Consider the following 13,872-nt stretch of genomic DNA (forward strand, 5'->3'; position numbering starts at 1 on the left):
TGCTAGTCATTTGTAAATTGTGGAATTATTTAATTCCACTTTGCCTTAATTTGCTTATATCTAAAATGGTGATAAAAATAATACTAGTTATGGAATTGATTATAAATGCAGATAAAGCACTTGGCACAGTTCTTGGCACTTGGTAGTTAAAGTTTGAAAGATACACAAAAGTATAGGGAGTTAGAAACTTTCATATGGTTCATCAAATTTTTTTCTAAATATATTTTTACTATATTGCATTCTTTTAATCAAAATGTGATGACAAAAGAAGGTATGCTGAGGTAGTTTTATATGTGCATGATTGTTATTGTCCTGTGAGACCTAACATTCAATAAGAGGATTTCAATAAATAGATAAAAGTATCATGCTTTAAAATAAGTAATGAAGAGAGTATCCTGAGCCCTGAGGAATAGTTTGGGAAGTTGGAGATACATAGCCTCTTGAAGAGAATTGGGCAATAATAGGTAATCTCAAGTTACATCAAACAATTGTCTCTGCATGTCTCCAGGTAGTAGAATAAATAAGTGGGGCTCCAGAAGACAGATCTGGGGTCACTGTACAATATTCAGTGTCAAAAGGAGATTGAATCTATTTCCTCAATAGGCAATGAGATCCCCCATAATGGGGATGTTGACAGCTACTTAACCAGGTCATTGTAGAAGAGATTCAAATAGCAGAGAACTGATTGCTCTAGTTCGCCTTGAAATTTGAAGCCTCTATAATAAGCTATATCATTTTTGGCCTGTTCCAAATTGGTTTATATATATATATATATATATATATATATATATACAACCCATAAATCCCTGAGTATATAAAGCTCTATTTGCTAACCAAATAACAATAGTCAGAGACCACAAGAAGTGACCATTAAAAATCAAATATTTAAATTCAATTCTCTTTAATAATAATGGTAGTAGTTCATTATGTTACATTGCATACAATATAAAACAATATATAAAATATTACATTATATTATTCAATTAATAAATCACACCATCATCTGTAGCTTCTTTATATTTCTCCAAAAACAACATGTAGGAGCTTAGCCCAGACTACATATTTTCTCAAAGGAATTCTGCTGCAAACATTTTCATATTTATAGAGAAATTATTTAGCAACTTTTAAATGACTCTTTTCCAACCACCAAAAAGTGCTGAAAGCCCATTTGACCCATGTTCTAATTTGCTAATACTGCCGGAATGCAAAACACCAGAAATGGATTAGCTTAGCTTTTATAAAGGGGATTCATTTGGTTACACAGTTGCAGTCTTCAGGCCATACAGTGTCCAAGGTAATGCATCAACAATCGGGTACCTTCACTGGAGGATGACCAATGGCGTCTTAAAAACCTCTGTTGTCCGGCGCTCTCTCCGCCCCGCCTCGAGTCGGCCGGCGATGGGGAACAGAGAGACAGGGGGAGAGAGGGCATGGACAGTATCTTACCCGGAGCACTTGTGATCACTCGGGACCCACAGTGGTGAAGCAGATAAACTTTTATTGGAACTAGGCAATCATCATCTTTACAGGTTCCACCCGGGACGAGGCGCCTCGGGGGAGAACAACCTCGATGCGGCCGTCAGGCGCGGCTCCTTGTGGGCTGTCTCCCCGAGCTCTGCCCGGGAACTTTCTTATAAACCTTACGTATATCCAATGGGCTAACGCCACGCACACAAGCATGATTGGTGAATACAGCGGGTGGTTACATACATCGAAAGGCGGAAGCAGGATGTGGGCGCCATCTTGACACCACTCGATGGGCGGGGGGAACTCAAGGGCAGGCTGCAGCTTAACAACTAGGCCAAATCCGGAAGGTGGCTGCTCACATCTCCCCCTTTTTTGTTTTTTATGCCCCAGTGTCTCCAGTGATGAATGTGCTCCCGTGGACCAAGATGGCCCACAACGTATTTTTTGGTGCTTTGGGGAGTCTGGACTAGGCCCCAGCCATACGGAGGTGGGACCTCTGGCACCGACCAGAATGCTCACTTCATATAGAGACCGGAGAGCCCGTGAGCCGGAAACCACGTGGCTCTCCGTGCAGTACTCAGTCTCGCAACTGGGGGACAGGAGGATTAGGGGAAAGGTAGCCAGTGCCGAGGGCGTCACTAGGAGCCTCAAACGGCAAGGGTCCCGTCTGGCCACAACTAGGACTCTGCGTACGAGGTCAACCTGAGACAAAAATTAGGGCCACTGGTACCGAATGTTTATAAACGGGATTTTTCCATATGCATAGCTGCAAACCTTACCCTCGAATGCCCCGCTTCGAGTGGTTGGGATGGGTGCTGGGCAGAGGGGCTATAGTCATCAGGAGGGTTACAGGCAGAGGACATGGCCATCATGGCGGTAACGCGCAATTGCTGCTGTTTTTGAAACAGACGCTCCAGCAAGCTCTTAACAATGATCAAACCTACTAACAACCCCACAGCAAGGAGAACCCAGTTCGTCAGATTAGGCCAGGAGAGCCAGGAGGGAGAAGAGGCCGAGGTAGAGCAAGCCCTCGATGCCGTCGTAGCAGACGCCAGTGAGGGCATCCAGGTAGTCCTTGTGCAGCCCCCGACAATCCAGCATGGCCGTCAGCTGGTGAAGGCCGGCCTCAGATGAGTTCAGCAGCAGCTGGATCTCGAGCAGATCTCCCTCTGCCGAGGGGAAGTGGGGCACGGCAAACTGCAGCAGCCCCCCAATCTGGATCTGCATGGTGGTCAGTGAGCGCTGGAAGACAGTCAGCACCTGTTGGAAGGGGCTGCTTGCACTCTGGCTGCAGTACAGGTAGTAGCGGGTCACCTCTGTTCTAACCTGGCCCTGTGTGATGTTCAGGATGAAGGTGTCAGGAGCCACGCAGAAGTCACTGGTGCCCACGGCGGCGGCGGTGTCTGCAGCCAGGGAAGCCCAGCTGAGAATCAGGGCCAGCACCCCGCAGCACAGCATCAAGGCGAGCAGACACTTGGAGTGCTTGGCCAGTCCCAGGCAGGTGACCAGGCAGATGACCAGGTCCAGGATGAAGAGCAGGAGGTCTCACTGAGCCGGGCCAGGTGCTGCTCGAGTTCCACCTTCATCTGCTGGGTGGTTCCGGAAACCAGGGCATCGATCCCGGAGAAGGTGTGGTTCGCGTTGTCCAAGGAGTAGATCAGCTGGTACACCCCATCATTGGTCTCGCTGTTTCCATAGAAACCAACGCCCACCGCAGCGCAGCAGATGAGCCCGGCCACCACGGCCACCCAGGTGACGCAGCAGGAGCTGTGCTGTTTGGTCTGCGCTGCCCCGTCCCGCCGCCCGCAGCACAGCCAGACTAGGTAGGCCGTGAGGAAGACGAGGTTCAGCCCCAGGCAGACAGCGGCCACCAGCCCCAGGAGTAGCAGCGACTCCTGGTAGCTCTCGTCGCGGGGGTTGAAGGTGCTGTTCACTGGCTGCAGGCGCAGGCTGAGGTGGGGGACGCGGTGCAGCCACACGACCCACCAGGGCGCGATGTACTCCACGCGCGCGGCCGGCATGGCTGTGCCGATCGCCGCCAGCCCCGCTGCTTCAAAAGGGTCTTTAAGGGGGTTAATAGGGGTGAGCTTTCAGACTGCCCCATGCTTGCAGTCGGCACTATCTCTTAATCACTCGGAGAGCTCTTCCGAGTCCCCGGGGCTACCTGAACGCCCACGGGCCCTAGTCCTCGTATGGAAAGGGGGTGCTTACCTTCTCGCGGTGATCAGTCGCGGAGGTCAAACCACGGATCCCGGGAGCACGTCTCCGTCGGGGCGAGGGGAACGCGAATGAGGTTCCCCGTACGGGCCACCACTTGTCCGGCGCTCTCTCCGCCCCGCCTCGAGTCGGCCGGCGATGGGGAACAGAGAGACAGGGGGAGAGAGGGCACGGACAGTATCTTACCCGGAGCACTTGTGATCACTCGGGACCCACAGTGGTGAAGCAGATAAACTTTTATTGGGACTAGGCAATCATCATCTTTACAGGTTCCACCCGGGACGAGGCGCCTCGGGGGAGAATAACCTCGATGCGGCCGTCAGGAGCGGCTCCTTGTGGGCTGTCTCCCCGAGCTCTGCCCGGGAACTTTCTTATAAACCTTACGTATATCCAATGGGCTAACGCCACGCACACAAGCATGATTGGTGAATACAGCGGGTGGTTACATACATCGAAAGGCGGAAGCAGGATGTGGGCGCCATCTTGACACCACTCGATGGGCGGGGGGAACTCAAGGGCAGGCTGCAGCTTAACAACTAGGCCAAATCCGGAAGGTGGCTGCTCACACTCTGTTAGCTGGGAAGGCATGTGGCTGGCATCTGCTCTGGAGTTCTGGTTTCAAAATGGCTTTCTCCCAGGATGTTCCTCTCTAGGCTTCAACTTCTCTCCAAAATGTCACTCTCAGTTGCTCGTGGGACATTTGTCGTCTCTTAGCTTCTCTGGAGCAAAAGTCTACTTTCAAAGGCCATCTCCAAAATGTCTGTGTAAGCTGAAGCTCCTCTCTCAGTTCCAGTGCATTCTTCAAAGTGTCCCTCTTGGCTGTAGCTCCTCTTCAAAATGTCACTCTCAGCTGCACTGAGTTCCTTCTGTTTGTCAGTTCATTTGTATGGCTCTAGTGATTTAATTTAGACCCACCTGAATGGGTGAGGTAACACTTCCATGGAAATTATCCAATCAGAGTCATCACCCATAGTTGGGTGGGGAGCATTTCCACGGAAACACTCAAAGAATTACAATCTAATCAACACTGAAATGTCTGCCCACACAAGATTACGTCAAAAATAATGGCATTTTGGGGGGCATAATACATTCAAACCAGCACAACCCGGGTATAATTTTTATCCTTATTTTTGATTATTGCCAAAATGGTTATTAAAATTGCATCTTTGAGGTGATTAATTGAAAATGTACTTACTAATGCATGAATACAAATTCCAAACAAATGCTTTTGTATAATTTGTCTGTAGGTTCAAAGTCAATACAGTGATGCTAATCACTGTGCTTTCCTTCTCACATTAAGAGTTATAAGTATAAGTTTACGTGGCAACACATACAGTTCTCGGCATTTTTTCAGAGCCTTTTACATTCTTGCAGTAGCTCTGTTCTTCATGCATTTTTCCCCCTATATAGTCTGTCTCAACTGCTTCAGCTCACCTTCTTTCAACATTTTTAGCTTTTCTGAGAAGGGTTAGAGATAAGGGAAGCCATAAAATCTGGCTTGAAATTTTAGTTCATATTATATTTTAGAAGGTTCCCATAAGTAAAATATCCTGTAAATCCTTGGTGAAGTAATCATTGAAAGATAACTTCCCTGGGTTTTGTTTTTCTGTTTTTTTTTAACAAACCAGAATCACAAAGAATACATTTTCCTTTCTATAAACTAGCCAAAAATTAAACTTTATGTCAAAAAAATATATATTCCATACATTAGAAGTTATTACATTATACTGAAAATGTTTGGGAACTGCTTGTCCTAATGAGAGAAAGTAACACCTTTTTAAACATTATCAGTCTATTTCAGTTAGCAGGCTATTGAAAATTCTTTATTCCTGTATTTATGGTAGGTTATCACACCCTTACATCTTGAAATAACTCCAGCTCTTGATCATGAGTCAGTTATGGGGGTTGGGGTGGGATCTGATTAAGTGTAAGGAAAACTAACCTTGTGTGAAAATGCTACCTACTTGCATAGATGTATTAATATATATCTTATAGATTTTTATTTATAAAAATTATAGTCTAATTTCAAAATCAGAGAATTCAGAGAATATGTGCCACCAATGGTACCATGTTTTTGCAACTTGAAGAGGAAAGAAAATAATCAAATGCAGTAAAATGATTTATTTACCTCCATGACAGTAAATGACTGATTTGATTAAACATCATTATTTACTGATTTGAACATAATATGAATGCAGAGTATAGAATGATACTGTTATATCATTTTACATATTTAAATGATTAACAATTTATCTCTACTTAAATATTATTAGTATATCAAAGGTGACACCTTCTACTGTCTATAAATAATCTTTGCCTCTTTTCTTCTATATTTCAGCAAATGGATTGGATATTTTTCCAATGCTTAAACTTAATATCCAAGTTAACCTTCAATCTTCCTGTTTTTCATTCCTATGCATTAAACTAATCAACCAATATTTGCTGAATGCCAGTCACCATGTTGAAGAAATCAATGAGACAAATAAGGGCACTCCTGTCATGGATTTTTGAAGTCTAGTATGGGAGACAATATTATCTAAATAATACAAGTATGAAATTTTAAAAGAAAAAAACAGAATATATGAGGAACCCATGTGCTATACAAAGAGTAAGGCCTTCCTAAGGGTATATGTCATTTAAGCTGAGACCAAGAATAAGAATGAGTGAGCTAACTGAAGATTTAGAGGACAAGATTTCACATATATGGAACTAATATAAAGGCATTAAATTAGAGATCATGTGATTAGCTCAAAAGAAAGAAAATATACTAACATATTTGTGGATAGAGTGTGGAGAACAAGGCAGGATATGAATCTGAAGAGAAAGTTAGGAGTGAAAAAAGGCCTTAAGACTTTGTGTATCACAGCTTATTGTCTATCCAATAGCCACACTCACTTTGTCTCTGCAGGCAGAACTCCTATTATATTGTGATGTACACCCACTCATATGTTTAGGAAAGTTAGGCCCTTTTTGTTTGGAATAAAATAACCATGGAGTTCTCATTTCTCTTGCCAGTTATTAGAATTATGAATATTACTAAATCCTGACCAACTGGACATGAATTGACATCTACTGGGGAGTTCAGGAAAAGGATTTTACCTCACTAATAAACAGAGAGATGCAGAAGTAGATGCTCCTCTTTCCACAAGACTGCATTGTGTCCATTCCGCTGTTCCCGTGAGTGGAGACATTATCTAGATGAGGAAGGTAGCAGAGCAAATGAAAGGATCACACCTTGCATCATATGATTACACCACTGAACTAATCAACACTGGTGGTGCCGTCCTGTTGATTTCTTCTTTATAAAGTAAGTGCCTTATTATGAAATGACAAGGTTCTTAGCCTGAATGATTCAACATTTTATCTGGATAATATGAGACAGGAAGTCGTTTAATAGATAGATAAGAATGGAAATCTACTGAAAAAAATAATATTAAATTCTGAATATTATGAGGTATACTATTATCAGAATTGACATTATGACAATGTTTTACATTATGACAATGTAAAACAGAGAACTCACAGCATTTTATTTTTTATTTTTAATAAAATTTCTACTGAAGTATTTTCATCTATATAGGTTAAATAATCAAATATTTCTACAAAATCTCTCAAATATATGTGTAATGTAGTCCCACATAAAGAGAATGGGGAAGACAAAAATGAAAGAAGAAATAATAGCAAAGGTTTTCCCAAATTTGGAAAAAAGTCAACTTATAAGCAGATTCATGAGACTCAAACAAAATAAATACAAAGCAAGCCATATCTAAGCACATTATAGTAAATTACAAAAAAAAAAAGTGAAAAAAATTGAAAGAAACAAGGAAAAAAAGCTAAAGAAAAAAGCCGTATCACACATGCAAGAACATGATGAATGATGGCAGACTTTTCTTCAGAAATAAATGAAGGTCAGAAGACAATGAAAGACCTCTTTAAATGGCTGAAGGAAAGAAAAAAGCCAATGCAGAAGTCTATATCTGGAGAAAATATATTTAAAAATGAATATAAATCAAAATTTTTGCAAAGAAACAAATGCTGAAAAATCTGTTTTAAGCAGATTGACACTATAAGAAATGATTAAAAGATTATTTTGGGGATGAAGAAAGTACTAATAAATAGTTTCTAGTAATATATCAAAAGGAAAACAAATCAGGCTCAAATGGGCTTTATTCCAGGAATGCAAAGTTGGTTTATAACTTAAAAATCAATCAATGTATAGTGCTAAGACCATAAGACACTTAGAAGAAAATGCAGCACAATATCATAAAGATCTTATGGTAGGAGGTGGTTTCTTAGACCTTACACCCAAAGCATGAGCAACCAAAGAACAAATAGACAAATGGGATCTCCTCAAAATTAAACACTTTTGTACATCAAAGACTTTGTCAGAAAAGTAAAAAGGCAGCCTACACAAAAGGAGACAATATTTGGAAATCACATATCAGATAAGGGTTTATTATCCAGAATATGTAAAAGGATCCTACAACTCAACAACAGAAAGACAAACAATGCAATTAAAAACTGGACAAAAGATATGGACAGACACTTTTCTGCAGAGGAAATACAAATGGCTCAAAAACATATGAAAAAATGCTAAACTTCACTGGCTATTAGGGAACTACAAATCAAAACCACAATGAGATATCATCTCACACTTACCAGAATGCCCATCATCCAAAAAAGAGAAAATTATAAGTGCTGGAGAGGGTGTGGAGAAAGAGGCACACTTATTCACTGTTGGTGGGAATGTAGAATGGTGCAACCATTCTGGAAGACAGTGTGGCAGTTCCTCAGTGTAAGCAAAGGGTTAAGTTTAGCTTTCACATAAAGGTGACATGGAATAGGGGAAATAGAAACTAAACACAACTAGCACAAACTGACTTTGTGATTAGAGGGAAAAAAGGGGCCTCTGACATAAACCTAGAGTTAGCATCAGCTCCTTATCTGGGTAAAAACAAGTAACAACCAAGATCACTGAAATGTGAAGGAATATGAGGTGTAATCAAAAGCAGGTTAGTCAGCTCTCTTGGATAAACTATAACCTCTGGAGTACCTAGTCAATGGGGACACAGGGGAGGGACCTGCATGTTAGACTTAGGAAATAAATTGTGCTGCTTCCCAGTGTTCAGCACACTGGCCATTCCATTTTCTTTTGGTCTTCCACCTGCTTTTGCAAGAATGAAAATGAATTTCTTTTCTCCTCCACAATCAGGCGAGCCTTTGTTTCCTTCCAGGTACAACTCTGTTTCTAACACTCAGCAAGTTAACTACACATTTGCCAAGTGACCAAGCTATTCCATTACCAGGTATATACTCAGGGGAACTGAAAGTTAAGACATGAATGGATACTTGTAAACCAATGTTTACTGTGGTATTATTCATGATTGCCAAGAGATAGGAACAGCCCAAATGTCCATCAATAGCAGAGTGGATAAACAGATGGTGGTATATACACATGATGGAATATTATGCAGCTGTAAGACAGAGCAAAGACATGGAACACATAATGATGTGATGAATCTTGAGGACACTATGTTGAGCAAAGTTAGCCAGAAACAAAAGGACAAATACGGCATGGTCTCACTCATATGAACTAACATTAATGAGAAGACTTTGAGAGTCAAAAGCTGATAACACAGGCTATCAGGAGATAGAAAGAAGGTAGAGATCAGGCATTTGATGCTGAAGGACTACAGAATGTTCAGCAGGATTAACTGTATAGATCCAGAAATAGATAACATAATACTGTGTAACAGTAGCACAATATTGTAAGTACACTGAACAAAGATGTCCATGAGTAAAGCTGAAAGAGGTGGGCTAGGGGCATTGTTCCGGTTTGCTAATGCTGCCATTATGCAAAGCACCAGAAATGGGTTGGCTTTTACAAAGGGGGTTTATTTGGTTACAAAGTTACAGTCTTAAGGCCATAAAAGTGTCCAAAGTAAGGCATCAACAAAGGTACCTTTACTGGAGAAAGGCCATTAGCATCCAAAAAACCTCTGCTAGCTGGGAAGGCATGTGATTGGCTTTTGCTTGCTCCCAGATTGTTCTTCAAAATGATGTTCTCTAAAGTGTTGCTCTTGGGGCATTTTTTCCTCTCTTAGCTGCAGCTGCTCTCTTAGCTCCTGTGCATTCTTCAAAGTGTCCCTCTTGGCTATGGCAAGCTCGATCCTTCTGTCTGAGCTTGTATAGTGCTCTAGTAAACTAATCAAAGCCCACACTGAATGGACAGGGCCACACTTCCATGGAAATTATCTAATCAGAGTTATCACCTACAGTTGGGTGGGTGGCATCTCCATGGAAACACTCAAAAGAATTACAATCTAATTAACACTAATATGTCTGTCCATACAAGATGGCATCAAAGATAATGGTGTTTTGGGGGTCATAATACATTCAAACCAGCACAGGCATGTGTGACACTAGAGGCAAAGATAGATGATAAAGACTGGAACTGTATAACTTGGCAAAAACTGGAGTGGTCAGTGATTGTGACTAAATGTACAAATACAAAAATGTTCTTACATGTGGGAGAACAAATGTCAACCATGTAGAGTGTTGAAAAAGGGATGGTATTAGGAAAAAATATAATCAAAGCAAACTGTAGTCTATGGTCAACAGTAACATTGAAATATGTTTCACTAAATGTAACAAAGGCAATCTACCAAAGCTAGATGTGTATGAGAGGGGGATATAAGGGAGGGATATAGGATTCTTGGTAGCGGTGTTGTTGTCTGACCCTATTATATGGTATTCTGTGATATTTTACTTTTCTTTCTATTATCATTTTTATTATTCATTAAAAAAACAACTTTTTTTCATAGTAATCAATATGTTCAAGTGCTGACTGAGGTAATAAATGCACAACTATATGATGAAACCATGAACAACTGTATACTGGAGATAATTGTATGGTATGTGAATATAGCTCTATAAAGTTGTAGGAAAAATAATATACATAGGGATAAAAGTGCTGGAGAAAATGTAGAAGGATGTACCTATTTATTGTTGGTGAGGAGGAAGAATGGTGTAGCCTTTCTGGAGGACAGTGTGGTGGTTCCACAAAAAGCTAAGTACATGGGGACCATAAGGTCCTGCAACCTCATTATGGGGTACATACTTGGAAAGTCTGAGAGCAGGGACATGAATGGACATTTGCACACTGGTGTTTATGGAGGCAGTATTCATGATTTGCAATGGATGGAGGTGGCCTAAGGGTACATCAACTGAGGAAGAGAATGGTGAATTTTGGTGTATGCATACAATTGAATATTGAGCAACTGCAAAGGGAGTGAAGCTGTGAGACACACAAGGAGGTGAATGGATCCTGTAGACAGCACTTTGAGTGACTTACTCCAGAAACAAAGGCAAACACTATAATGTCTCACCAGTGCAGACTAACTACAACGTGTAAACTCAGAATTGAATCATAGAGCACAGCTTATCAGGGGAACGCTTATTGTAATGGTCCCTAGATTGTAAGCTCCTACAGCAGTCACATCTATTCCTGAATTCTAATGGCTATCTCCAAATTCTGAGATGTTGATCCCTTTGTGTATAACCTGATCAGTCTCTGGAAGTTTGGGTATCTGTGTGACACCTGAAACTCATAGCTATTGCTTGCCAGATGTGAATGTCAGTATCATCACATAAAACAACTGTTAAAAAAGCTGAAGAAGAGTCCAGACCTCAATAAGAGATATGAATGAAGCAGATGTAAAGTTAGAACTAGGGCAAATTGGGCCAAAGTGTAAAGGATGATACTGACTGTATTTTAAAACTTCAACTTCTATGTGACACCAAGGGAAGAGATGTTTATTTGGTGCAAGATCTATATTTTATAAACAATTTAACCTGTACAGTCAGTTTGTTCAAACACCATAGTTACATGGAACTTTGAATAGGAAGTGAAACCTGGTAGGATTGTATAGGCTAGTGTGAAATAGCGACACATCCCAAAGTAATTTGGGCAGAGAATAAAAATATATGTGGGCCCCCCCTGAGGAGCTGGGGGGAAATGTTGAAGTGTTGGACTTCCTCACCTGGATTGTTGCTGAGGTGCTCACAAACATCGAGGACTGATGGTTTGGTATGCTGGGCCCTCTATCTTGGGGCTAGCATTTATGAAGCTCTTTAGTGCAAAGGAAAGGCTAAGCCTGCTTATAACTGTGCCTAAGAATCTCCCCTTGAGTACCTCTTTGTTGCTCAGATGTGGCCCTCTCTCTCTAGCTAACCCAACTCAGCAGGTGAACTCACTGCTCTCCCCACTAAGTGGAACCTGACTCCCGGGGTATAAATCTCCCTGGCAACATGGGATATGACTCCCAAGGATGAATCTGGACCTGGCATTGCGGGAATGAGAACATCTTCTTGACCAAAAGGGGGATGCGAAATGAAACAAAATCAAGTTTCAGTGGCTGAGAGATTTCAAATGGAGTCAAGAGGTCACTCTGGTGGACATTCTTATGCACCGTATGGCTAACCCTTTTTAGGTTTTAATGCATTGGAATAGCTAGAAGTAAATACCTGAAACTATCAAACTCCAACCTAGTAGCCCTGACTCTTGAAGATGATTGTATAACTATGTAGCTTATAAGGGGTGACAGTGTGATTGTGAAAACTTTGTGGGTCATGCTCCCTTTATCCAGTGTATGGACAGATGTGTAGAAAAATGGTGACAAAAACTAAATGAAAAATAGGATGGGATGGGGGGGGATGATTTGGGTGTTCTTTTTTACTTTTACCTTTTTTTCTCATTTTTATTCTTACAGGTATAAGGAAAATGTTCGAAAAATAGATTGGGGTGATGAATGCACAACTATATTGGGGTGATGAATGCACAACTATGAACAGTTGATTGTACAACATGGATGATTGTATGCATGGTATGTGAATATATCTCAATAAAACTGAATTTTAAAAAAATCAATCAATATAATTCACCACATTAGCAGAATAAAGAAGAAAAACATGTGATCATCTCAATGAATGCAGGAAAAATTCAACATCCATTACATCAGTAAACTAATAATAGGAAGAAATTATCTCAAATTTCTAGTCACCTGAGAAATCTACAGCTAACATGACATCTAATGATGAAGAATTTAATGCTTTCCCTGTAAGATTGGGAAAAAAGGCATTGTCACATTTCTGTTTGATTCTCATCCTCTCATTCTATGCTCCAACGTGCCATTTTCCATTTAACCTCATGGTAGCAAATAAAGAGTTTTAGCAAATAAAATTGTCATTTTCCATGTGAAATAAAAAAAAAAAAAATCCTTCTAAATGTATTATATTTGCTAAGAACTTGAAATGTTGCAAAGATATATTTTGATTATAGATGACTCATAAGGTTCTTGATTTATGCACTAACTACTTCAAATTACAGGATATTTACTACATTAGTCATAAACTAGATGGCAAAACAACAATCTGAAAAAGTGATTAAGTCTTCCTGAAGCCAAATCACTAAATACATGAGAAGGATGTGAGAGGTACCGCCTAGGAATCAAATGAGTTTGGCATTGTTCTGAGAATTGTTACTGGATTTTGTCTCTATTTCCTCATCAGTTAGGTGGGCTGAATATGAATGTTTGGAGTGTTTTAGTAAGAAAAAATTTAAGATGATATATAAACCAAAATTTAAATTATATCATGATTATAAGACATAATAATAGAAATTGAGTATTCATTATTTTATGTTGGCAAATGAGGGAAGGAAACTAATATTAAAGAACTTCAATGTGTCAGACATCATGCTATGTACTTTATATATGTTGATTTCTTAAATCTGAAAAAAAAAAAAAACTAGGAGTTTGTTTTGATTTTTCAAATGAAGAATTGGGGTAAATATTACACCAGTGTTTAAGAATTCAAACTCTTAGGCTAGATTTGGGTTTAAATCCCAACACCATTCCTCACTGGCCTACTAACAAAGGCTCCGTTTTCCCATTAGTAACATGGAAATGATAGTATATGCTAGATTCAGAGATGCATGTATTATATGGAAAATGCCACTAAAATGATTAGCATAATACCTGCCATATAATAAGCACTCAAGACATATTAGCATTATCATTATTAACTATTACAAAAATAATAACAACAAAATAATGGTTTTAAGCAGAGAAATTAAAAATGCTTGATCCAAAGAGGAAACACAAAAATTTCTGTCTTATATTTTAGGAT

At 40.3% G+C, this 13,872-nt stretch overlaps 1 pseudogene; it reads right to left on the minus strand.

Annotated features, from left to right (window-relative positions):
- Positions 1–2,159: 2,159 nt before the first annotated feature.
- On the minus strand, positions 2,160–3,740 carry LOC119529292 (annotated as a pseudogene).
- Between the last annotated feature and the right edge of the window lie 10,132 nt (positions 3,741–13,872).

This window comes from Choloepus didactylus, chromosome 3 (genome assembly GCF_015220235.1).
Source record: "Choloepus didactylus isolate mChoDid1 chromosome 3, mChoDid1.pri, whole genome shotgun sequence".
In the NCBI taxonomy this organism is placed as follows: domain Eukaryota; kingdom Metazoa; phylum Chordata; class Mammalia; order Pilosa; family Megalonychidae; genus Choloepus; species Choloepus didactylus.